The sequence below is a fragment of the Ornithodoros turicata genome, chromosome 1 (assembly GCF_037126465.1).
Source record: "Ornithodoros turicata isolate Travis chromosome 1, ASM3712646v1, whole genome shotgun sequence".
Lineage (NCBI taxonomy): Eukaryota > Metazoa > Arthropoda > Arachnida > Ixodida > Argasidae > Ornithodoros > Ornithodoros turicata.
The window spans coordinates 75,193,107-75,218,607 of NC_088201.1; the positions used below are offsets into that span (position 1 = coordinate 75,193,107).

At 47.2% G+C, this 25,501-nt stretch overlaps 1 protein-coding gene across 3 annotated transcripts in view; it reads right to left on the reverse strand.

Annotated features, from left to right (window-relative positions):
* LOC135378401 (very long chain fatty acid elongase 7-like) overlaps window positions 1-25,501 on the reverse strand; it is a 211,751-nt gene that overhangs the window by 168,260 nt on the left and 17,990 nt on the right. Inside the window, exons 4-5 of one of the 3 annotated variants that reach the window (XR_010418354.1) lie at window positions 24,301-24,396; window positions 22,104-24,229 (exon numbers count right to left, since the gene is read on the reverse strand). The exons of 1 other annotated variant lie outside the window; for it this stretch is intronic. The gene's annotated coding sequence lies outside the window, so the exon portion shown is untranslated. Of the gene's footprint in view, window positions 1-12,339; window positions 12,617-22,103; window positions 24,230-24,300; window positions 24,397-25,501 lie in introns of those variants that run through there. One more of the 3 variants, XR_010418356.1, reaches the window with a different exon arrangement.

Here is a 25,501-nt window from a genome sequence, read left to right on the forward strand (position 1 = left end):
CAAAGCAGGAGGGAGCAGGAGATAAGGGGGTCTAGCATGCGTACAGGAGCCGACCAAGCGGAACTGTGCCGACATTCACCTGGAAAGCCTGGACTTTTCTTAATACTATTATTATTAATTCGCTTTGTCAAACTCTCGCTTGCAATGCTTGACTGGGTCTTCTTTGTTGTTTCTTTTCATTTTCTTTGCATACACATGTACAGCTCAGGTGAAAATTTAAATTTTCCCACCTATCCAGGCTCTTGAGAGCACTAGTTGGACAAGAACCTAAGGACGGATGAGCACAAAGCTTCTATTCCAGGAATATTCTATTCAACATGTGTTTCATGAAGGCCACTCGGGTGGCTGAGAAAATGACAATATAAGATTTGTGTGTTCCATGGACTTTTGCTGTATATCCTTGCAAAGACAATGCACTTCCTGCAAATGTTCTAACATTACAATATTTCACTGTTGCAGACCACTTCATCCTCATCTGCAGGGAATCCCTAAGGGCCCATGGACCAAACAAGTGAAGGAATTCCCAACAGCATTTTGCGAGCGGTCCATACTTGAGTACCATGATGAGCCAGGTGCAAAGAAACATTACACGGAAGGATATACCATGTTTAAAACACAGAAAGTTAAAGAAGTCTTCCTCCACCATTCAACGGATATTTGGGTGAAAGATTCGGTGGAGGCCTCGTATACTCTGCGAAAAGAGTACCAAGTTTCCTTAATTGTGTAATGCTCTGGGAAACTGAAGCATGGCCGTTGTGGGTGCCATTGCGGTACAGGAGGGGTGTGCAAGCATGTTGGCGCCCTTGCTTGGTTTATGCTGGACAGTCTTCGATCTGGGAAGTCCTACATCTCTGACACCGTTTCATGCACGGAACTGCCAAGGGAATGGGGGGCGTTGCAAGCTCAAAGGAAGCATCAACTGCCCAAAGTTTGCACAGCTCAAGTTCATCAAACATGCCCCAGGCAAAAGCGAACATCCACCAAAAAAGACAAAACTAAAGGCTCAAGTTCAGTCCTCCGAGGGGGCACTGAGGGCACTTTGTGAGAGTATGCCGGAGTCAGGAATGCATGCCAAAATACTTAGAGAGCACAACTACCAGCCAGCACCAATAAGACGGTCTGTGAATACTAATCAGCCCATGACATCAAACCCGATCTGCCTCCCAACAAAAGTCCTATGGAATGAAGAAGCCAAGGCATTTCCAGAGCACCACCACCTAACCCTCGAAGAGGCTCATGAACTCGAAAAGCAGACCAGTGGTCAAAGTTCTGTTGAACTGTGGGCGTCTGAGAGGGCGACAAGGATAACGGCTCCATGCTTTGGTGACACTGTGCGAAGAAAAGCCTCGATTTCCAAGGCTATCGTTGAGTCTGTGTTTTCTAAACGATGTCGGCCCACGAAGTACATGAAAATAGGGCAAGAAAACGAAAGTTCGGCACTGGGCAGGTACAGAGTTGCAAAAAATGTGCAGGTCTTTCCTGTGGGACTATGCGTCAATCCTGGTGCACCGGACCTTGGTGCATCACCCGATGGCCTAGTGTATGACCAATCTGCCATGGAATATGGACTCGTTGAGGTCAAGACCCTTGCGAAAGCTAAAGAACAGAATGTTGGCACAGCACAAGCAGTTTCAAGTAACATGGCACCATTTCTTAAGTGTGGAAGGCTCAAAGAAACACACAAACATTATTATCAAGTACAAGGACAGTTGGCACTGACAGGGCTACCATGGTGAGACTTCGTCGTAGACAGCGGAGCAGGTGTGCTCTTCGTGCAGAGGATAATGTTTAATGAACATTTGTGGAAAACTGTCATGCTTCCTGCGCTGCTTAGCTTCTACCAGGCTGCTACCATTGTGCAAGGCACTCTGAGTAGCTAGCTTGTACATATGTAATATAGCAATGTAATATAACAATGTATTATATAGCGATGTAAAACAGCAACATAATATAGAGCTGGGTGTCCCAGCAAAAGTGGGCCAGTAGGCTTCACAAAGAGAGTGACAAAAGAAAACTGGAGGCTATCTTTACATTTCTTGAGTAAGAAACAGTGTTTTTTACTCAAGTAGCATAAAGATAGCCCCGAGTTTACTTCTGTCGCTCTCTTTGTGAAGCGTGCTGGCCCGTTTTCGCTGGGACACCCTGTATGTAGGAACGTAATAAAGCAATGTAACATAACAATGTAATATATTGATATAACATCGCAATATAGCCTATTAACGTAATATGATGATGCAGTATAGCAAAAACACCAGCTGTGTTAGGGTTAACAACTGCTTTTTCCCTTTTTTCGTAGTCAGATGTCAAATTCAAAGCAAAGGTTAACTTCTGTAACTCCAGATGGCACCGCTTTCCCTATATAACGCGTCTATTCCCCATCCCTACTCGTCTTTCCTTTTTGACGAGTCAGTTGTCAAGTTCATTACCTCTCGCGCCGTTATTTCTTTTGTTTTTTTGTTCCTTTCAAGTTTGCCTTCGATAGTGTTTAGAGACTGAGGTAAGTTGCCCTCCTCTTCATCTGTGCAATACAGCAGGAAGTATTTCCTTTCCATGACGACGTCACAGGAGGAGTTTGTCTAAGCTAAGAGTACGTATATATAGTAACTGTTTTCGGGAGTCAAGGGCCGGATAGCCACACTTGAACACGCCGACAGCCACGCTGAGGCCGGATGGCCGTGATCGCGGGCTGGGTAGTTACTGTATAAGTTGTAAATTTCGCGGTCTAAGTAATTCGCGAATTTCCAAAGATGGACCTTCCAGGAATATTTCGCAGGACCTTAATTTCGCCAATGTTCTCTGGTGTGGTTGAAGTATTCGGTACTTCTAGAAAATTCCGGAGCGCAAAGCAATCCCTAACATACACTAATACAAAACAGGGCATCCGGATGACAGCCTTTGTTTGGCTTGCCCTCCCGTATACGCGGCTCAAAGGGCTTAGGTTCTGGGTTTTTACTGGAGTGGTCTGTGACATGGCGGTATTGAATTCACTGCCCGTTGCCCTTCTTGCTGTCATCCTGGTGGAGGTACTCTCACAGTAAAGACTGCAGTTTCTGTTGTGTGTCTACGACTACCAGCTGCGATGTCGTTGCTATGATATTTTAAGCCGACGTTGTCGCAACCGTCCTCAACCAATGACCACGTGCAAGGACTGCCTGACGCCGGGGTGCTCGTAACGAGATGAACAGCTCTCGTTTTCCTCCGCGAATGCCAGTGTGTCCTACGAAGTTGTCAGTCAGCAGCTTCGACGACGGAAACGCGGACCCTACGGCGACTACACTGCTGACACAGCACGAGACATGAGCGCATCAGTGAGTGAACTAGAGAAATTTGTGATGTGAAACAATTAGTGACTGCATTGCTCGAAATTCAAGTTATTGCCATCCTGTAATAAAGGTGTTAATGGGTGACCTCGCTTGTAAATTTCCTTATCGAAAATTTTAATTTTTTTATTACCGCTATAAGAATATTTCGCGGGACTTTGAATTCACAAAAAAAATGCAATCGCGAAATTCCCGAAAATTAGGTCCTCGCGAAAATTACTACTTATACAGTATTGGTTTTCGGGTGCCAAGGGCCGAATGTCCACACTGGAACACACGGATAGTCACGCCGAGGCCGGATGGCCGTGATCAGGCTGCGTAATCACTGAATTTGGGTGCTACGGGCCGGACGGCCACTCTTGGACACGCAGACAGTCACGCTTTTCATTTATTTATTTATTCATTCATCTATAATACGTCTAAGGCCCCTACAGGGGCAGTACAGCGACGTGGTGAGTTCTTGACAAAAAAAAAAGAAAATGAAAAGGCCACAAGTTATCAAAACACTACTCATTAGGCAAGAAGATGTAACAATAATACCTAGCCACAGTCAGTACCTTAACAGCGAAGTGAACTGTAAGTTGTCATCACTTAACATTCTCTGGGCCTAGGGTCCACATACCATATAGGCTGGATAGCCACTCTCTCAGAGCCGCAGGCATGGCCACATACCCTGGACAACCCCACACCATGGACAAGGTAGGTATATATCTTGTGTACCGGATGGACGTTTCTTCTGCACAATTATAATTTGGGCAGTGCTGGCCAGGGTAAGTCCAGGTGCAGCGCCCCCGCCACCGTTAGCTTCATTCAGCCCTATTGGAACCCAGATCGAAGACCAGAACGATGTAGCAGGCTCTGGCAGATTCTCACCGTCTGAAATTAACCTTCCTAATTCCTACAGTTGGTGACAACTTGAGTCCTACAATTGGGACCGCCCACTCATCCGTGGAAGGCTCCTGCGATTGGCTACCAGCCTTTGCACGACGCCCCCGCTTCGCGATGTAGTGCCGGCTCTCTCCCTCTTCCCCCAGTCCTCACTTGCTTGGCCACGCCGCACTACATTCGCGCGTGCGGAGCGATTCTTGTGTGGGGGCAGGGTCAAGTGTATGACTTGTGTTGTCACTGACTATAGTTGTTCCCGAGGTCAGTTCCAAGTTGAAGGCTCTGGAACGGGAAGCCTCCCAATTCAAGAAGCTGACGCTAACGTTGTAACTGGGAGGGAACTAGGACATGAGAATAGGCCACGGCGGTGCTGCTGTCAGTTCTTCGGTGTCACTGCTGCAACGTTGCACAAACTTGGGAGAGGAGTTCTCCAATGCATCAGAGGATGCCACGAAGTACAGGCAGCCTGGAAGGGTGGAACGACAGGTCATTGCCAACCAAATAGCGACCGCCCTGTCCAACCTTTGCAAACGGATTGCATGTCTCTGCAGCGAACGTAGAAAGACTGTTTTCTTGCATTGTCCCAGAACCATGCACTCAGCATGGTCACAAAAGACAAAAGAAACATATCCAGAGGACGAAATGGCATCCCAACTATACGTTCAACCATTTCTTAACAAAGTGGACGAGGAACGATATCCGTTAGGTCAGACTCAGGCGCACGTCTATGCAGCCAAAGTAATAACAGAGGAGCCGCAGGAATAATGAGGTATATGTTCCAATCCAGTGCACACATCACGCTTTGCCCTTCAGTTGTGTGTGTGTGCGCGCTCCCCGAGGAGGACTTGCAGTTAAGACCAGCCCCTTGTTGTCTGATGATTTCTATGCAATCCGTAGTAAACTTCTTGCACTCACTGGGCTTCATTGCCATTAAAACAAACCCTCACTTCGTTTCAGTTCAGAAGCTCCTTTTCTTTGGTCTTGAGATTATCACGTCTTTGGCAATTGGTCTTCCCAAAGAGCAGAGTATGGCACAGTGATTTATCCAGATCCCCCCCCCCCAACGCTCCACCAAATATTTGGCGACACCCCTGCCTTCTTTCCTGGGCTCCCCGTACGGGGGTGTTTAGACACATCTCGGCAATGATGCACGAAGCTGTTGCAACAAAACTGTAATAATGCCCAGCCCCATTCTATTTAAGCCCCACTCCCCTCTGTGTGCTTGCGATTCTGGATAAACCGCTACTACAGCTAGTATTTGGACACCTTATTGAGGCAGGGGATGTGTGTGAGGCAGCGGGTGAAGTGACAGGACATTGAAGGTGTCGGCCCCAACAATCCTAGAGGAGCACAGAGACAAAGCACACTGTTCTGCCCTTTTGTCTACACACTCTACCGTCAACAGTCAAAGCAGGATGCTTAGAATGCTGCGTAAGACCGTATATTCCGAACCCGCGACAAAGCTTTAACTGCCAACGTTTTGGGCATGGCTCCCAAACTTGTCGAGGAGTAGCGACATGTCCAAAATGCGCAGGCAAAGACCAGTCTCACAACACTTGTAACAATCCAGTAAAATGCTTCAACTGTGCAGGGGATCACCCCGTATATTCAAGCTCTTGCCCTCGTTGGCAAGATGCGAAAGAAATACTAAAAATTAAGACAGTGCAAGGCCTACCATACAAAGCTGCTAACGCTCAGCATGAATTTCACAAAGCTGGTACATACTCGTAGGCGGTCCGTAGGGGGGATAGCGGCGCCTCCGACGTCGGGCAGGACCCAGAGTTCGATGAGCACTGGATGTCAGCCCAGCATCCTCCAAAAAACAAAACGAGAGGTACCGATGCCGCCACCGGTGCCCATGGCTTCGCAAGCGAAGTACATCATCGCTGAGAGATCACGCTCGGAAGCTATTGACGCTAGTGCTCTCGACGGAAGTGTCATAGAGGTAGAGCAGCAGGCTATGGGGCTATCGGACGCTGATGAACATGGGGTGTTGAAGTCTGCGTCGGATGCGTCCACCGGCATGCCCTCCCAAAATGAAGCTTCAAGAGGTAAAAATGGGAAAAGCAGAGGGAGGGGAAGAATGATAGAAACCTCCAAAACAGAAAAAAGCCGGATAGTTTATACTACCGTCTCTTCTCCTTTTTACTTTGTTTTTCATGACAGCTACATCTTTACTGCAGTGGAATTGCAGAGGATTGCTTTCTAACATTGACGATATACACGATCCTCGAAAGATACAAGCCTACCGGTTTTTGTGTACAAGAAACATACCTAAAACCAAAACATGCAAACCCGTTTAGGCACTTTAACCTTTTTCGGAAGGACCGCTGCACGACATCGCGATCTTCGGGTGGTGTTGCAATTATAATATCTAGATCAGTGGCTGCAGAAGAATTACCACTTAACACTTCTCTAGAAGCTGTAGCCGTTCGTTTCTGTGATATCTCTATGACTCTCTGCTCCTTATACATCCTGCCTGCAGATGATGTACAGCAAAAACAACTTGAGGACCTTATAAAGCAGCTTAGCACTCCATTTCTTGTAATGGGAGACTTTAACGCCCATAACACTTTGTGGGGATGCTTAGGGCATGATGCTAGGGGCAGGATGAAAGAAGATATGTTACTGAGGCAATCGTTCTGCCTCTTAAATTCCACATCAGCTACATACTGCAGTCCAACTGGCAGTCTTTCAGCACTGGACCTTTCCTTTTGTAGTGCTTCAGTGTTTCAAGACCTTAAATGGCAAGTGATACAAAACCCCTACGGGAGTGACCATTTCCCAACATGCGTTAAACTTCTTTTGTGCCGCACGTCCTTATACACACGACAACCTCGATGCAAACTGCAACATGCTGACTGGTCAGCATTTAAAACTCTCTGAAATCTCATCATCCTCTCTAGATAATATGAACATTGATGAAGGAAATGATGCAATAGTGAACACTATAAGGGAAGCAACTGTTAAAACCATTCCTCGAATATCATCATCACTACCAAAACGCTACAAACTCTGGTGGAACGACGACTGCAGGAATGCACGTAAAGACCAACAAAAAGCCTGGGCTATATTCAGACGATATCCTTCAGTGCAGAATATGATTGAATTCAAAAGAAAATGGGCAGCTGCAAAACGAGTGAGACGAGAAGCAAAAAGAAAGTCCTGGCGTGACTTCGTGACTACAATAAAAAGCAATGCCACAGCTAAAGTTGTTTGGGATAGAATAACGAGAGTTAGCGGCCAATATCATGGCTTTACTGTACCCGTTCTGTCCCAAAATGGAGTTCCATATAGCTCTTTAGAGGAACAAGGTAACGCATTGGGCAAACACTTTGAAATGGTGTCTAGTTCATCGAATTATAGTCAAGGTTTTTTGAAACATCAACAGTCTGCCGAAAAAAATCAAATAAAACCACATAACCAGAACTATGATCCTAATAACACAAACTTTACTAATGTAGAACTACAGAGGGCCCTCAACTGTGTAAGATCCTCAGCATCAGGCCCAGATGAAATACAATACGAAATTATTCATAATTGAAGCCCTGCTTCACAGCAAGTACTACTACAGTTCTTTAATCGTGTATGGCATGAAGGGACTCTTCCGCTATCCTGGAAGCTAGCTGAGGTGGTTCCCATTTTGAAACCAAATAAAGACCCTTCCACGGCTTTCAGCTACAGGCCAATTGCCCTGACAAGCTGTGTGGGAAAAACATAAGAGACGATGGTAAACGCGAGGCTAATCCATGTGTTGGAGGAAAAAAAATTCTTTGATAAATACCAGAGTGGTTTCCTGTCGGGGCGAAGCACCGTTGATAACCTGTTACGATTGGAAACGCAAATACGTGAGGCTTTTGCTCGAAACAATTTCTGCCTCTGTCTTTTTCGACCTGAAGAGGGCGTATGATACGACCTAGCGGTACGGCATACTTCGGGACCTACATAACTATGGGATCTCGGGACGTATGTATAAGTGCATTGAAAACTTTCTTCAGGATAGAAGGTTCTGTGTACGTCTTGGAATGACACGTTCCAATATATTCAGCCAAGAAAATGGGGTCCCGCATAGATCAATACTGAGCGTCACACTATTCATTTTAAAGATGAATTCATTAGCAAGTGCCATACCGCCAAGCGTCCGGTACTCTCTATATGTGGATGATATCCAGATATCATGCACATCGTCTAACTTATCACTTGCCGAGAGGCAGATTCAGCTTACAATTAATCAACTATGTACCTGGGCTGAACAGAATGGCTTCAATTTCTCACCAGAAAAATCTGTATGTACCGTATTGACAAGGAAATGTAGTATAATAGTGGAGCCACCCTTACAGTTGGCTGGCAACACCTTAGAGTGCAGGACTGAGTACAAATTTCCTTTCCTTTACAAACTTTCCTGTACAAAACTCTCTTTTATCCCTCACATTGCCTACGTCAAAAAGAAGTGCCTGAGGTCGTTAAATATTCTGAAGGTGCTATCGCACAAGTCATGGGGTGCAGATAGGCAAATGTTACTGACAGTCTATAACTGTGTCGTCCACTCAGTAATTCACTATGGAAGCGTGGTCTATGAATCGGCACGGCCTTCTGCATTGAAAGTACTGGATCCTATACACCACGCGGGCATTCACCTTTCTACTGGTGCGTTTAGAATGTCACCCGTCGAAAGCTTGCACGTGGACTCCGGCAAATATTCTTTGCAGAGACGTAGAGATTTCCTGAGTCTTAAAAGCACTCTTAAGTATATGTGCCACCATACTCAGCCAATTGTGAGGTGTGTTGGGGATGCAAACACAAAATGGTTGTTCCTAGCAAAACCATCGAAAATACCCTCCTTTCCATTGCGCATACAAACTTAGCTGTCGACTTCCGTATCACTGGCATACCATTACACGACGCTGTCCTAGATGCCCCACCCTGGCGTATGCATTTCATAGAATGCAACTACACGTTGACAACGATAGATAAACAGGCTGTGGCACCTATTGCCATTCAACAGGAATTCGTAAATGTTCACAGGAGTTATGGTGATCATCATGCTATCTACACAGACGGCACGAAAGGACGTGAGGGTGTAGCAGCTGCTGCAGTGGAAGGTGACACTATTATGGCTGTGAGGCTAAATCAGCATGCTACAGTTTTCACTGCTAAACTTTATGCAATTCTTCTGGCCCTGAGCTACATACAGACCCGAGGTTTCCACTGTTGTGCAATATACTCAGATTCGCTAAGCTCTTTGAGGTCCCTCTCAAGTCTAGCTAAGACCAACAACCACCTTGTTCGACTTGTGCGTTCATTCATATCATTGCTGTGCGAACAGGGTCTTATCGTATGGCTCTGTTGCGTCTCAGGTCATGTGGGAATAGCAGGGAACGAACGTGCCAATCCCGAAGCGAGAAGAGCTCTGCAACTAGAAGAAAGTAGCCTTACTATCCCGTACCAGGACTGCCTACCTGCCCTGAAGAAAGCACTGCATAAGGAATGGCAAAAATGCTGGGACTTGGAAATCCACAATAAGCTCCACTTAGTAACACCTCTCATCTTTCCTTTACGCACTGCTGATCATGAAGATAGACTTAGAGGTCCTCCACTCATGATTACGCATTGGGCACACCCGTCTGACCCATAGACACCTGTTAGAAGATGAGCCTGCCCCGACAAGTGAACACTGCGGGGACGACCTCACAGTACTGCATACACTAATCAGCTGCCCATACTTTGAACGACACCGACAGCAATGGTTCCCAGCATTATATAAAAGCCATGTTCCCCTCCACCTCGCTTTCCTGCTCGGGGACAAACCGCTAGTACCTTTCTCAGAGGTGATGAAATTGCTTAGAATTTGTGGCTTGATACCACACATATGGGCTTTCAGCAAACGCTCATTTATTCTATGTACTGGTAAATGATTGCCCACAGGCTGCAAAGCCGTTCACTGGGCTGCGCAACTAGCCACATTATCGACCACAGGCAGGATAGCCGCTCACTGGGCAGTGCAATCAAACCACATTATCGCCCACAGGTTGGATAGCCGCTCACTGGGCAGTGCATTGTGCTTATTCTTTGCCCTTTTTTTTCCTGCCCTTTTTTTCTCTGCTTCATAGGCTCCATGGCAGCCTCTCTTTCAGGCCAGGATTCAGACTCACGAAGCATTGTAGAAAATCTGGCGGCAACTGTAGCCGCCCTGATGGAGCGAATTCCTCCCTACCCATCCAGGAGGTGGAGGTGGAGGGCTCATACTTCGAAGATGGAGGAGACATCGGGGAGCCGTTGTCCCCACCGGAGCTACAGCTGCCTGCCCATCAATCTCTCCCAAGCCTTCAAGAGGGTGTCCAGGGCACCTCCAGGGCAGTGGAGCCTGCCTGTGGGGGCTGGTTGACGGGGTTGTCGGGTGTAGGTCATAATGAGATTTCGCCCGACATCTTCAACTTCTTTCAGAGACACTGGGGCTCGGAGGGCCGAGCGGAGCGCTGCCGGAAGGTCTTGGTGGACTTCCCACGTGTGAAGTCCCCCTTTCTCGTTGTCTCGGACTTGAATCCAGAGATGAAGTCCTTGGCCAGGGAGGTCTCCTGGGACAAGAAGCAGAGAGACTCCAATGTGGGGGGCCCACTCTGCGATGCGCAAGCGGCGGTGGTTGCTGCTGTGAGCCCGCTGGTGGACGACGAGCCACCAGTGCTACAAACCTTTGCTTTTCAGGGTGGAGGGGTGACACAGTGAGTTATTGCTGACCACTTGGCAGCCACCATGTCCCACCTTGGGGGGCTCTTAGTTACCCTTGCTACAGAACGCCGGGAGTGTGTTCTGAACAGGACTGCCTCAGAGCTCCGCTCCCACTTAGTGAAAGAAGCTCCGGCAGAAGAGGAGAGCTCACCCCAGCTTTTCGGCCAGTGCTTCCTGGAGCAGATCCGCACAAGGAATGAAGCCTACAAGGTCCTCGGGGAGGTGCGGCAGAGCTCAACATTCATCAGCTGACAACGCGAAGACCACAATGCAATTGGGGGGGGGGGGGGGGATATGTTTATTAAGAAGCAATGGAATGGAAGCAATGCAATGAAATTAATGAAAGGACCAATCAGACCATTATCACTAGACTAAAGTGCAAAATGAAGACTTCTTTGGCCGAAACATCTGGAACAAGTTGTACCCGAGTACAACAATATGCTCCTTGAGGTCATCGTCCACTCTCCATCGTTTCCTCTGTTTGGAAAGCTGCCATTATCCTTGTCTTATTAGCAACCGTGTGCCCAGCGTAGAAAAGGTAAGGAAGGAAGTCACTGAAAACAGTGAAAAGTACCACTGTGTTGTGTGGAGCAGAGCTATCAGTGCAGCCTTTCCATAAAGAACAAACTCCTACGCGATCAAATTCAGACGCGACAAAGTGGTAGAGGTGTAGGGCAATCCTTAATGTAGCTCACCGTGAGGTCTACACCCCAACATGCAAAATGTTCATTATCCAAAAGCCAGAAGCAAAACTGTCGTCGGCGTGACGTATTAGCAACGCGTACAAAACCTGGAGAAGAATTTGGCTCCAAAAGTAGAGAGAGACATGACGATAATTCGCAATAAATCTATGAAAAGACATGCAAGATAAAGATTGAGCTTCAACACTACATCCGGTGATATACTCAAAGTCAGATGTTACATCTTCATTAAGGTCATTGTCGCAGGAAACGTGCAGACGGCGATGCATACAGTTGCAGAGTGATTCGTCGCTGCTACATCGGATAGATCCGGAGCTGAAGTTCTGTGTTCCGTTTACCTTACCACGCTCTCTTCAGACGTTTTTACACCAGTGTCTGTTGAATGTGCCTTATGGCTGTCATTTTTTTTTCATGAAGCTGGAAGGGCCAACACATCGAGTTGATTGGTTTGTGCAACGGTGGAGGATAGTGAGCATATTATAATGCACTGCACTAGGTATGCATCTCAAAGAGCTACACTGAAGGGTACACTAGATGACTAGACAGCAAGGTCTTCGATATAGTGAAGGTGTTGGGACTTTGGGCACCAAACACGAGGGATGCTGCCTTGGTGGCACTTGTGAAATTTGTTCAGAGCTGTGGGATGGATACAACTAGAGATGAGTGCGGGTAGGAAAATTCGTACCCGCGACCGCACCGCACCGCACCGCACCGCACCGCACCGCACCCGCGGGAGTACGGCCCGCATCCGCACCAATGTCATTGATGCAACCCTCATCAGCACCCGCACATCTCGATGCGTACGCAAGTTTCAGTTATGCCACAGGATCACAGAGGTGTTCCACACCCGCCTCTGCAACCGCAGCCACATGCCACTGGAAGCACCACAGCAGTATTACTACGACGTCCTCCAGCTTTGCACTCGCATGGATCCATAGATGACCAAGGCCACGAAGCTGCGATATCTCATGAAGGGGTTACGACCTGAAAACATACAGAAGATACTGCCCCAGACGACCCAGATAAATCCCCAGACGTGTGCAGAAGTTATCCAGACACTGCAGCACATTAGCCAAGCCACCATCATGACCCAAAGCGCACTAATGTCATCGCCATTCCCACCACTAGGCCACCCACAAGCAATGCAGGTCACGGATACAACTTTTTCACAGTACACATCGGGTCTACACCCATCACAGCACCTGAACTCTTACGGAGGACCTTTGTCAACATCCATGTCAAGCCTGGCAGCAACGAGCACGCCAGCCACATAGGCGCAGCAATAGAGACCACAAATTGACCTTGAGGCACTTTGCCTATCCCTTAGCTCCCTGGAGGAAAGGCTCGCAGCTCTGAAAAACAGCTTTCTTTGTCCACGGCTCGATGGCCACCGGCAAAGAGACGAAGCGATGACGGGAGCCTGTTGTGCGACTATTGCCACCGCAGGGGGCATATATACAGGCAGTTTAGCAAGTGCATAAACGACGAGCAGACAGGGTCCGGAGGCCAGCGTAGTCATCCCCACCGTAGTCACCACGAAGAAAGCTTCCCCCAGACGGGAAACGGAAATGGACAGACGTAAGGGGGCCCCTATGGCCGCAACGTTTTCGAAGACCGAACTTTTAACTCTCCCTGTGACACTGTAAGGGGTCACAGTGGACTTTGTTGTAGACACTGGTTCGGCAGTGAACATAATTGCGTCAACTTTTGCGCCTTCTCTACGCGTTATGACTGTGAAGCCAGCGCCACATGTGTTTATCAAAACTGTGGGCGGGAATTTAGTGCACCCATCAGGAGAACTTGCACTATGCATTAACTTTTTGGACAGTTTACCTCTTGAAGTGTCATTTTTAATTGTGAAAGACTTTCAATATGACATTCACGGGGGACTTCCTTTTTGCAAGTACGCAGGAGTTTTGATTGACTTTCATAATCGCAAGTTGTGTATTGTTCATGAAACATTTCTCACTCATCTAGATGATCTCAATATAAAGTGTTTGAATCAAATTGTACCTGTGTGTAGCACATGTCAAATGCGCATAGATCCAGGAATGGAGGTAGTGCTGCCAGTAACTATGCGCAACAATGGCCTGCAGCTTAAGAGCCCAGTCCGAAGCTGGAAAATCGGTTCTCCGTGGCACGACCAATCACCAACGTGCAGCAGAGTAAAAGATTTGTTCGCGTAGCGAATCCGACCTCATCGCCCATTATAGTCCATGCTTCTAGTAACGACACAGATTACGCTGAGAAGCTTGACGAACTCTGCAGTACACTTGCCCAAAGGGACTATCCAGACTCCCTCCTAACCGAATTCCGTCGCAAGGCGCTCACACTCGATCGAAACGAGATTCTGGAAAACCGAAAAAATCCCGACGCGTGCCAAATAAGCTTCATCACAAGATATTCCAACGCACTTCCAAACATCAAAGCCATTCTACAGAAGCACGAGCCCCTCCTCCAAAGCACTGACCGACTTAGCAACATATTCACAAATCCCATACAGGTGACATACCGACGCGCAAGAAACCTGGCAGACTCCTTGGTCAATGCCAAAATCAGCAAAACGGGCGCCCCGTACACGGGAACACCACCCTGTAACCTCCCGCGCTGCAAAACATGCAAGTACGTTCAACACGCTAACTGCATTAAAAGCACTGCGAGCAATTACACCCACCCCGTTAACCACGCATTCACATGCACAAGCTCCAATGTCATATACTGCATTGAATGCAGCGACTGCTCTATGCAATACATTGGTGAAACCGGCCAACAAATGAACAACCGCCTTGCCGGACACAGAACCGACACGTCCAACGAACTCCCCAAAGCAGTCGCCGAACACTTTAATGTTCCTGGTCACAATTTTGACAACATTAAACTATATATTCTAGAAACTGGGTTTAGATCCACACGTGACAGACGTGATAGGGAGTCTTATCTCATATACAAGTTCAACGCTCTTCACCCGTCCGGTATCAACAAATCACAAGGTACCCTAGAAACACTTCACAAATAAAATATGCTTTTCCCTTCTACCTTCATTATCATCTGTTATGTTCTGCATGGCCACTGCTTTCTGCTCTCTTTATTGCATGCCACAACTTTGTATTACAAATATATATTTAAAAAAAAAAAATCCTTTGCTCGTTCTGGAATTTTCGCCACGTAACCACTAACCTCCTTATCTTTCGCTATGCTTGCCAATTCTTGCCTGTTGTCCCGTTTCGTCCACGTGTTCGTGAACCTTCCATTTTTCTGTAATCGGTCTGTAGCCTAGATCACTACGGTCACATAATCCCCTCCACACTCTAACAAAGCAGCCATTCACTCTGGCCGTAGAAGCCCGTACTGACCCTTTCTTCCCTCCGGGCTGTTGACCCACAATTCGCATGAACCTTTAAACACGTCACACCTAACCCTTTAAATACCATGCCAATGATGAGGACGGTGCCCAGAAGAATTACGTGCTCATTACGTTAAAAAATTACTGAAAAAAGTAATTGATTACTAGTAACACAATTACTAGTAACGCGTTACGTACAACTCTGGCCTCTATGAATTCAATGCCGTACTGTTCGGGTTGTATAACACCCCAGCCACTTTTCAAAGGATGATTCACAGGTCATTGGGAGGTCTCCTCTGGAGGGTGTGCTTGGCGTATCTGGACAAAATTGTATTTTTTTTTTTTTTCTAAGACGATGGAGACATCTAAAGGATTTAGAGGAAGTGTTTTGTGCTCCGGACAACGCAAACCTCCCGCTTAGGTTTGAAAAATGTAAATTTGCAGAAAGCAAAACTAAATACTTGGGACATGTACTCGACGGCAGTCACATTAAACCTGATCTTATGAAGATTAAAGCGGTACAAGAGATCCCGCACCAAAGAAGCGAAAAGTGCAAAGTGTCCTTGGAATCTGTAACTACTATCGCCATTTCATAAAGCATTTGCGGCAATAACCCGACCATTAACCAATCTCACGAGGAAGGGCGTACCCTTTGGATGGACAGTTGAGTGTGATGCAGCTATGGCAACTCTGAAGCAACGCCTTGTGTTGATGAAAGATGAGTCACTGAAAAGGTTAGCCAGCTGCAGAAGTCAAACCCACATCTTCTGGATTGCCGGTCCAGGGCTCTAGCAATTGAGCTAAGCTAACACGCCTTCTCACCGACTTCCAGAATGGCGCCATGGTAATGTGCGTCATCTGAAGGGACAAACCAGCCACTCTCTCTCACTCATCCTCCTTTCACTCTTACATTTTTGCTCACTCATACACACATTCATACGACGGGATCGACGCAGGCGGCAACTGTTGAACATGAAAGAACTGATGTTCTGAGGCTGGAACAACATAGAAGGGACAAATACATACATAATTAGTTATTTCTTAGGCAAATTGAGGCTTTGTATGTATTTGTCCCTTCTATGTTGTTCCAGCCTCAGAACATCAGTTCTTTCATGTTCAACGCCTTGTGTGTTGTACCATTTCGACCCAGGAAAGCCGACAGAGATACATATGGATGCGTGTGATTACGGTATTGGTGTTGTCCTGGTGCAAAGAGATGGACCCGAAAAACGTGTGGTTGCTTAGGCCAGTCACCGCCTTAACAAAGAGAAATGAAACTATAGCACAACAGAAAAAGAGTGCCTTGCCGTCGTGTATGCCTGACGTCAGATCCCACCATACGTGTTTGGAAGCACATTTACGGTTGTGACGGACCAATCCCGTCTCACGTGGCTAATGAATGTAAAGAAACCCAATGGACGACTGATCAGGTGGTCCTTTTTCCTTCAAGAATTTTACATCACGCTACGCCACCGAGAGGGAGGAAGAACAATAATGCCGATGCCTTATCCCTCCTTTTCTGTGATCGAGCTCCAGTAAGTGAAGAATCTGTGCTACCGCTTCTGATCATGGACCAAGGGAATGTCAAGAAGCAGCAAAAAGGTGATCCATACTTGGTTAGAATTATTCAACATTTGGAAAATCCGGATGACCAGGTTGAGCGTAAAGTAAAAAGAACAGCCAGAGCATTCGGGATGATTAACCATGTACTCCACCGCAGAGCCAAGAATGAAGAGGAAACCAAGTTCTTCCTCGTCATTCCCAGGTGCCTTCATCCTGAGATAGTTCGAGCTTGCCATGATGACACAACGGCAGCCCATCTGGGTAACAAGCACACCTGGGAGAAGATATGAGACAGATACTTCTGGCCAATGATGTTACAAACTATGTGATGGGCTGCAAAGATTGCCAGACCAGGAAATCGCCTCCTCTCAAGCCAATGGGGTTCCTGCAACTCATTCCACCCGTTTCAGCAGGTTGGAATGAATTTCGTAGGTCCACTTACTAAGCCCAAGACCGGTAACCGTTACATCCTAGTAATGACGGACAACCACTCCAAGTTTGCGGAAGCCTTTGCAACACTAGCAGATACTCCGTACTGCGCAGAGAAAGGATTTGTCAAAAATGTTGTCCTAAAACATGGAGCTCTGAAGAAATTGATCACTGGCTGTGGACAGCACTTTGTGGCAATGCTACTAGAGAAAATCCTCGTCCTGCTGAACACCACTCATGCGAAGAGAAGTGCTTATTATCCACAAATGAACGGACTCGGAGTAAGGTTTTACAAGACATTGGTGGACATAAGCATGTACGTGTCAGTGAACCACCAGGACTGGGACGAATTCCTTCTGCATGTTTTGCTTGCATATATAGTTCTTCCCAGCACGAGAGGACCAGATACACTCCCTTCTTTCTCCTGCACGGATATGAGCCTGCACTTCCCATCGACGTGGTACTCGGGACCCAGAACACCAAACTTTCCTGTGATGACACATCGCCTCCAGCGTGCCCGTGTTGCCGGAAGAGAGAGAGAAATATGCAGCGCAAAAACAAGCAGCACTACCATCAACTCAGATGGGACACAGCTTCCAACCTGGCAGCTTCAAGCTGATAGTTTCGGTTCAGGGGAGCTAAACCCGAACCAAACCAATATGCCTGAACCTGAACCCTAACTGTACCGAGAAAATTACCTGTTCCAATCCCTGGTCATCACCACACGCGACGACACACTTACTCAGGAGGCTCTGTCCATGTTTGTGTTTCCTACAATGCCTACATGGCCTGGCACACAGCAGAGGGTAAAGTGCTTTGACAGGAATTTTAGGTGTAGCACTTTGGTAATTATTTTAACTGCAACATAGTGTTGATTTGGTGTCCGATCTAATATAATCTGTATCGCACTTAGTGAGTCAGAACAGATTACAAAGTTGTTCTGGGTACTTCGTTCAATATATGTAGGGCCCTCGGTTTTCGGGTAAGCATGTAGAGCATGTAAGCAAGCAGAAGGATCTATGGGAGACTTCATCAGAACCTACTGCCCTGACGCAGCTGCGATCGAAATACCTCACTGAAGTGTTCGAAAAGCACATGGAGGATATCAGGGAGGACATAGGTGACTCGAAAGTCTCTGTCATCATAGATGAATCGCCCAACGTGACAGGTGTGCCGACAGTAAACTCACTGGTGTGTTTCTACAGCCATAACCGAAAGCAGAAACAGATTTTTCTAATTGATGTAACGCGTGTCAATGCATGCAACAGCTTCACGCTCGGCCGCGTCGTGACAGACGCTGTGAGGAAAGTTGGCAAGACTTGGCATGATGTAACAGCTGTGTCTAGCGACTCGGCAGAATACGTCAGGAAAATGGTAACGTAGTAACTATATCGACGGGGCACACGCAGCGCCATCTAGCAACTGTTCCAGATAAAATTTGTGTTTCAATTATTGATGCTTCAGTCAACATCAATGATGTCAGGAAGTATTTCAATCATGATGCTTAGCTGGTATTACAAGTAGTAGTAAATGTGAGAGCAAAAAATCCACACTGGGATTGTGCCTCATGTGCGAAGAGCATAGCATCTAGTGACTCTATCAGCTGTGATTCATGCCTTTTGTGGTACCATTTGAACTGAACCTCGCTCACAACTATGCTAAGGGCAAAAAATTGGTATTGTACAGCCTGCTATAGTTGAAATTGTAGGTTTGTATATGTATATATTTGAGTGCGATGTAGATTTGTATGATATATGTAAGTGACATGTAGATTTGTATGCCACACAAGTTTCTGTGACATGTAGATTTGTATGCCACACAAGTTTCTATGATATTTATGCATGCTTAAAAATCAAAATGTATATTTTGCCTCTCCTTAGTGCAGGCCCCTCGAGTTTTTCTCCTATCCTGCACTTTGTACCTCTTGCACTGGTGCAGCACCAGTGCAGCCAAACAGAACGAACCTTCCGATAGACAAAATGGCATATATGCAGGCAAGTTGGTGGGTTATACCCACGAAGGGTAAAGCTGTTGTCATTCGTGTCGTCTTTTTCCCTGTTTGCCCAAGCTCAGGCTTTACCTTGCATGAGTTACTCACCGCCTCTTTCACTACAATACTTTGGTCCGCAGACCATGTTTTGGTTCTATTTCGCTGTGTTTTTTTCATACCTACCCTACCTGACATAAACATAAAGCGGTATTGGCAGATTTCAACCAACAATATCCGGGTCAGCACATGGACACGGGTTGCAATGCTCGTTACTCCTTGGTGCCGCCTTTAGTATGGTGTTACGCCGCCGAAAACCACTGACGCTGCTATGCTAACGCTTCCTATAGATGGCACTGGACTGGATGTACGATTACAGCACGTATAATGTATGTCTATCGACGGGGCCCGTCGATATAGCCAACTGGCCCCGGTCGACGGGGCCCGTCGATATAGCGAACTGGCCCCGGTCGACGGCGGCCCCGTCGATATAGCCAGCTGACCCCGGTCGACGGGGCCCGTCGATATAGCCAACTGACCCCGGTCGACGGCGGCCCCGTCGACATAGCCAACTGGCCCCGGTCGGCGGGGCCCGTCGATATAGCCAGCTGGCCCCGGTCGACGGGCCCCGTCGATATAGCCAGCTGGCCCCGGTCGACGGGCCCCGTCGATATAGCCAACTGGCCCCGGTCGACGGGCCCCGTCGATATAGCCAGCTGGCCCCGGTCGACGGGCCCCGTCGATATAGCCAGCTGACCCTGGTTGACGGGCCCCGTCGATATAGCCAGCGGACCCCGGTCGACGGGCCCCGTCGGTATAGCCAGCGGACCCCGGTCGACGGGGCCCGTCGATATAGCCAGCTGACCCCGGTCGACGGGCCCCGTCGATATAGCCAACTGGCCCCGGTCGACGGGCCCCGTCGATATAGCCAGCTGACCCCGGTCGACGGGGCCCGTCGATATAATCATTACCAAATGGTAAAGGACATTTGTGCGTCTGAGGTGGTGAAAACTGTCCATGTGCGCGATGTGCCACATCTTCATGTAACTGTCAACCATGCTTTGTCATCAGACTCAGTCAGCGATGTGAGGAAGGTCGTCACCAAGTTTGGCGCGGTGTTCAAACATGCAAATAAGTTACTCAGTGAATACTATGCTCTCTGTGTGGCAAACGGCATGGAACCGGCCGACGTTAAGCGCCCAGCAGCAGTGGTGCCTCACCGATGGGGGAGTTTCTTCTCGTGCTTCGAAACGACAGTTGAATTTTGGGACTGCCTCACAGAAGTTGTGGAGCAACATGCTGAATCAAACAACAAGGCAAGGGACATTGTGGACCTTCTCAATGGCCGCAAGGCGTTACTGTATGCAAAGGCTGTGTTGCTCCTAGAGTGCCTTCGGCCCATCATTGAAATCCAGCGCAACCTCGAAAGCGGAAAATTGCTGCTCCCTGAGTATAACTATCTGTATAGTGTGAAGTTGCCAGAGGTATTTAGAAGCATAAAGGTGACTAGTGGATCAAGCCAGACATCAAAGACTCTCCTTGTGATAATGCCAAGAGAGGTGTCCACTGAGGCCAAGAAAGCCTGCAAAGCATTCTCGCAGAAACTACTAGAAAAGTGGGGAAGCACCACTAGGCGTAACCTGAGTGAAGCAGGTCCTGCCCTAGATCAAACGGACATCTGGGAGAAAAACTAAGTGCTTGACCTGCACAAAAAGCTCTTCTGTAATCCTGACTTCAACACTTCTTTTTTTTCAGGACTTTTTTTCGCTTGCAACAGATATCAATGACGAGCTGAGGCAGCAATTTGATATGTACATGCAAGAGCCACCCCCTGCAAACTCGCACCTTCAAACCATTTAGTACTGGGATGCTGTTCAGGAACAATACAGCTCCCTTTCAAAGGCAACACTTGCCCTCCTGTGCATGCCCACGGGCAGCTGCGACGTAGAAAGGAGTTTTTCGAAATTACGCTACCTGCAGCGCCCCGATCGTTCAGCAATGGGCAATACTTTGTTAAGTATGCAGCTCATACTTTACGTCAATGGGAGTTACCGCAAGCCCAAGTGGCACCACAATTCATCAGAGTATGTATTTCTGTTGAACATGTGGCCGATATTTCAGCTAATCAGTAATAAACATTCATCTTATTACATGTATTCTGTTGGCACATTAAGCAGCCTTTCTGTCGTCCTTCCTTTTTTTTAAACCCGAAAACATGCTCACGCACACTATTTCACCCGAGTTTACCCTGTTTTGCAGCCCTTGATATAGCACCCGATTTTACCCCCCCCCGATTGAAAAAAAAAATAAAACCCGAAAACTGAGGGCCCTAAATATATGACATGGCCATACTGATGGCGTAAAGTTCCGCAGACATAGATGTAAATGTAGCCGGCAGCCTAACGGCCCGGGACGTGTCATTCACAATGAATGAGGACCCCACTAGGGTGGATGCTTTACAACCACCAGTGAAAATAAAGGTATGCCTATTATACTTTTCTTTAACTTCCTGGAACCAGCTATGGTATTCAAAGTCTGGGGTGGACCTTTCTGGCAAACTAGATAGAGTAAGGTCGACTGCTGTAGGGATTGATGCAATTTTCAGATTCCGTAACACAATTTCCTTTTTAGCATGTGCACATTATGATTTGCAGAGTAGAATGTGTCACGGTGTCTTAGCATAGACAACTTCAGAAAGTCACAGAATGCTTAGCACTGCTTTGAACCTTGGTAGCTCATGCTACAGGGAAGCAGGAGGAGGTCTGTAAACTACCTATTTCAGTTCCTTGTCTATCAGCCCATGATCAATGCTGTCTCAGTTGGAAAAAATAAAACATGGACTATCCTTTCCCCCACGCAAGGAGTACCCTTATTTCCTGAAGTCGCCCACTGCCTAATTTTGTCACGGTGCAATGCGAGTGTATAGAAAAAGGTTTAGTTTTCGAATTGTCACTTGGGAATCAAATGAGCTCTGCAGAAGGAAAATACTATCTGACATGTATGAACAGGGAAATACTTGACACTTTCATATAGTGCCTGAATAAAGAAATATGTATGCATAAATTTCAGCTCTGCAGTAAACAAGCAGCATCCAACATTTTTACATACAGGCATTTATAGTCACATCATATAATGTGCCTTTTCTATTTTCAGTGGATCTGTCTCCAACCCACAGCCGTCGACCACCCCACACGTGTGTAAAATTGTTGCCGTTGGAGCAGTCAACATCAGGGCATGAACCCGAAGACAGAGGCATTGCTCACAGCTGCCAGTGATACAAGTACTCGGATTTGTGTACATGTATATTATTATCGACTCTGGAAGAGTACCTAGATATGCTGGCATGTCACTGTACAAAGAGGGGAACTGCTCACGATGTCCAGTAACTTGTCCACATGTTTGCAGCTTTACTCAGTGTTTACGCAATATGTTAATAGAAATAAATTTTGTAACAACATCACGGCTAAACAACGAGATTTGGCTGAGGCAGACCACACTTAGTTGTTGCATCACGGCTAATACATTGTATCATTTATACATCACGGCTAATACATACGACTCAGTGCATAGACAAATACTGTCCCACTCAGACATTTGGTCTAAAAAAGGTCTAACAATGCGCTACAGTTATACAACTATGAGCCGTATATTAGTGTAACGTGAGCTATGCTAGGGGAACTATAGGGGATGGATACCGAGCAATAGAGCTACTTCGTTAGAATGTCGAATAGACATCAATACACCACTTCACCACTGCTCGTCTTAAACAGTAAACCATGCATTCCTTAAACCATGTAATCCAACCATCACTGCATTCAAAATCTTTTACATCAAGCCGGGAAGCCAGTTCACCAGCCTTTTCTCGTAAGATCAGCCCAGCCTGCTTTCTGGCAAATTAGAGCTCTTTGCACTTTGGGAGCGCCGCTTCTCTCAACCTTTGTCTCTGTGGCGTAAATTTGCTTGCATTTTCTGTGACTTTCTCCTTCACTTTCAGACAGCATACTTTTAGTAATGCCACGGCACTCTCCTTCACTTAGTACTCCACTTCATCAATAACAGCTGGCTTATCCTTCATTGAAAGAGTCTTGTATATCCCCAAGAAGACATGGCACGTTCGAAGTAAAACACATTCAGAAAGCATGCAGTGGCAGACTCTGTCTGTGCATGGGCAACACAAGCAGTGAAGCAAAGCAGAAGTTTTGTTTTGTGCTTGCATGTTCAGCGCATGATTTACAATGCTGCAAGAGATGGCATAACCAATTGCAAACAGGAGCCGCTTTGCGAGCCTCGTTTCACCACTTCCTGTGGAGAATGAGGGTACGAAAAGTGTGAATTAAGCCATTTGAATTCACGAGCTTATCGATACATATATTGAGAATATAGCGGGTCAAACAAACATTAGAAATATGTTTGTACGTATTAGGTGAAAGTACAAAATAACGGGGTTTGAATTACCACGAGACTGCTGTAATTACCTCTTCAGTGTGAAGCTACAAGAAAATCCTTCCTAGCCTTCCTAACTTTACTGGTGCAGTCGACAGGATTCGACAGGGTATGGTGGTTGGGATGGTCATCGCTTGGAGTCTGCTGATGCTGGCTTGAGACCAGACAATCCTCAGGAGAGTTGCAGCGTCTACGTGGAGTGCTACTACGGGAAGCCAGACGGGATACTGCAGCAAGGTCTGTCTTCGCAACTAAGCATTGCTGGCACGAGTTAACCTGGTACAGTCAGGGCAGGATTGCTTCCCAAACTCTTCAGGCTGCTATAGGTCACTGGGTGTGATGGGTCAACGGAAGACAGAATAGTGCTGTTGCTGCAGAGGAGCTTATGGAGCTCAAAGGGAGCAACTCACAGGGAAGATGACATGCAAGACTGCGGGTGCCAGCGACACCAGGCTTCAATGGCTACCCAATACCAATCGCTAATTGAAAGGGAGATGCAACCACAGCGAAAACTTCGGGTGAGGTTGGAGGAATTGAGGGCAGCGACCAGGACACGTCAAGATGTGAAGGCTGTGTCTCGCGAAGGAGTCTTAACCTCATGAGGCGACGTGAACTGCAAGGCTTGCCGGCAAGACAAGTTGAGAGATAAGCACCTGACGGTTGAGCTCCTAAGGGAGCAGGTTGCGGCAGAACTGTTAACATTGGAGGGAGTGATGCAGTGTTGGTCGAGAAAGGTCGAAGGATCGAAGGAGCTCTTCGAAAGTCCAAGGAGTCGGTGACTAAGCTGTTACCCCATATCTTGCAGAAGAAAGTGTAGAGAGTGTTCTGGAAACTGCGGAAGAAGAGTATGTGTTTGAATATCATCTCAAGTCGGGTCCGTATAAGTAGGGGGAGGACCCGCACCTTTAGAAGGGTCGCCAGTCACTGCTGAGAGCAACGCGTGGAAGAACGTCCTCGTGCAGTCTGGAGAGATCAACTTGCCTTCAGCTGGACAGCAGCCTGGAGAAGAGGTAAACGAAGAAGAGAAGACTGCAGAGGTTAGGTCTCAATGAAGAGGAGGGCCAATCAGCTTGTTCATGCGTAGCTTCCTGCATAGTTTATAACAACGACCTGCCTGGGAGAGCTTTGAAACCACTATGGACCAGAGAAAGCCTTCAGGTCTCTACAATAGCAGACTATGATGTTGTCTCTTACTACGGCTTACTACGACTACGGAGACCAACAGCTGGACAGTGAACATCAGTGCCTAGCACAGTCCGTCAGCAAGGAGACTTTGATCAGTACCTGTTCTTTCAGCTCAGGAAATGTGCCAGGTGATTCATCGGTCGTGTTTGGAAGGTCAGATGGCACGCGAATTCCGGATGCTAATGCTAAGGAGATGCACAGGATCACTGCCGAAAAGGAAACAGCGGAACAACCCTTGGGACGGATTATTTTCAGTAGCATATCTCCATCACTATGCAGGACACACTGGATGTCACAGGATGTCTCATCAATGGAAAAGTCGGAACTGGCGGCAAAGAAAGAAGAAAACCCCACGGCCAGAAGGAGAGTGCCAGTATTTGCATGGGCATCGATCGTTATGCAGAGCTACTAATGATCGATCATTTGAAAGCAGACTTCTGAACGAAACCTTATTTCTGAGATATCGTTGAGAGATTTGTGTACTTCATACGTGTGCGGCATTAACTCTTTGATTTACTGTTCTCTAACTGTTGTGTTAACGAACGGGTTAGGTCTGCCTCCAGTTTTCTTGATTGAGGTGTTTGTACGTCGGATGCCTCTACCTCCATGCCAACGACCTTCAGAGTGGAAGTGTAATGGCTTCAGCCAATCGGCATGGGACAGAGGTGTCGTGGGCGTGCAGAGAGGAAGAGCAACAGAATCTACGCTGGGGTTCGGAGTAAGTGGACGTACTCCTGGGTCTTTGGGATCCTCACACTTATTATGCAGTTATTATTTCCTAACCTCCCTGTCTTTCTAACGTTACTATCTTTCTTTGTTCTTCCAATGGAGATGAGCCATGAGGGCAGTGCGTCAGCGCGCAAGCGCCGCAGAATTGACCTCGACACGCAGATCTCTATCATCAACAAGCTTTCAAGAG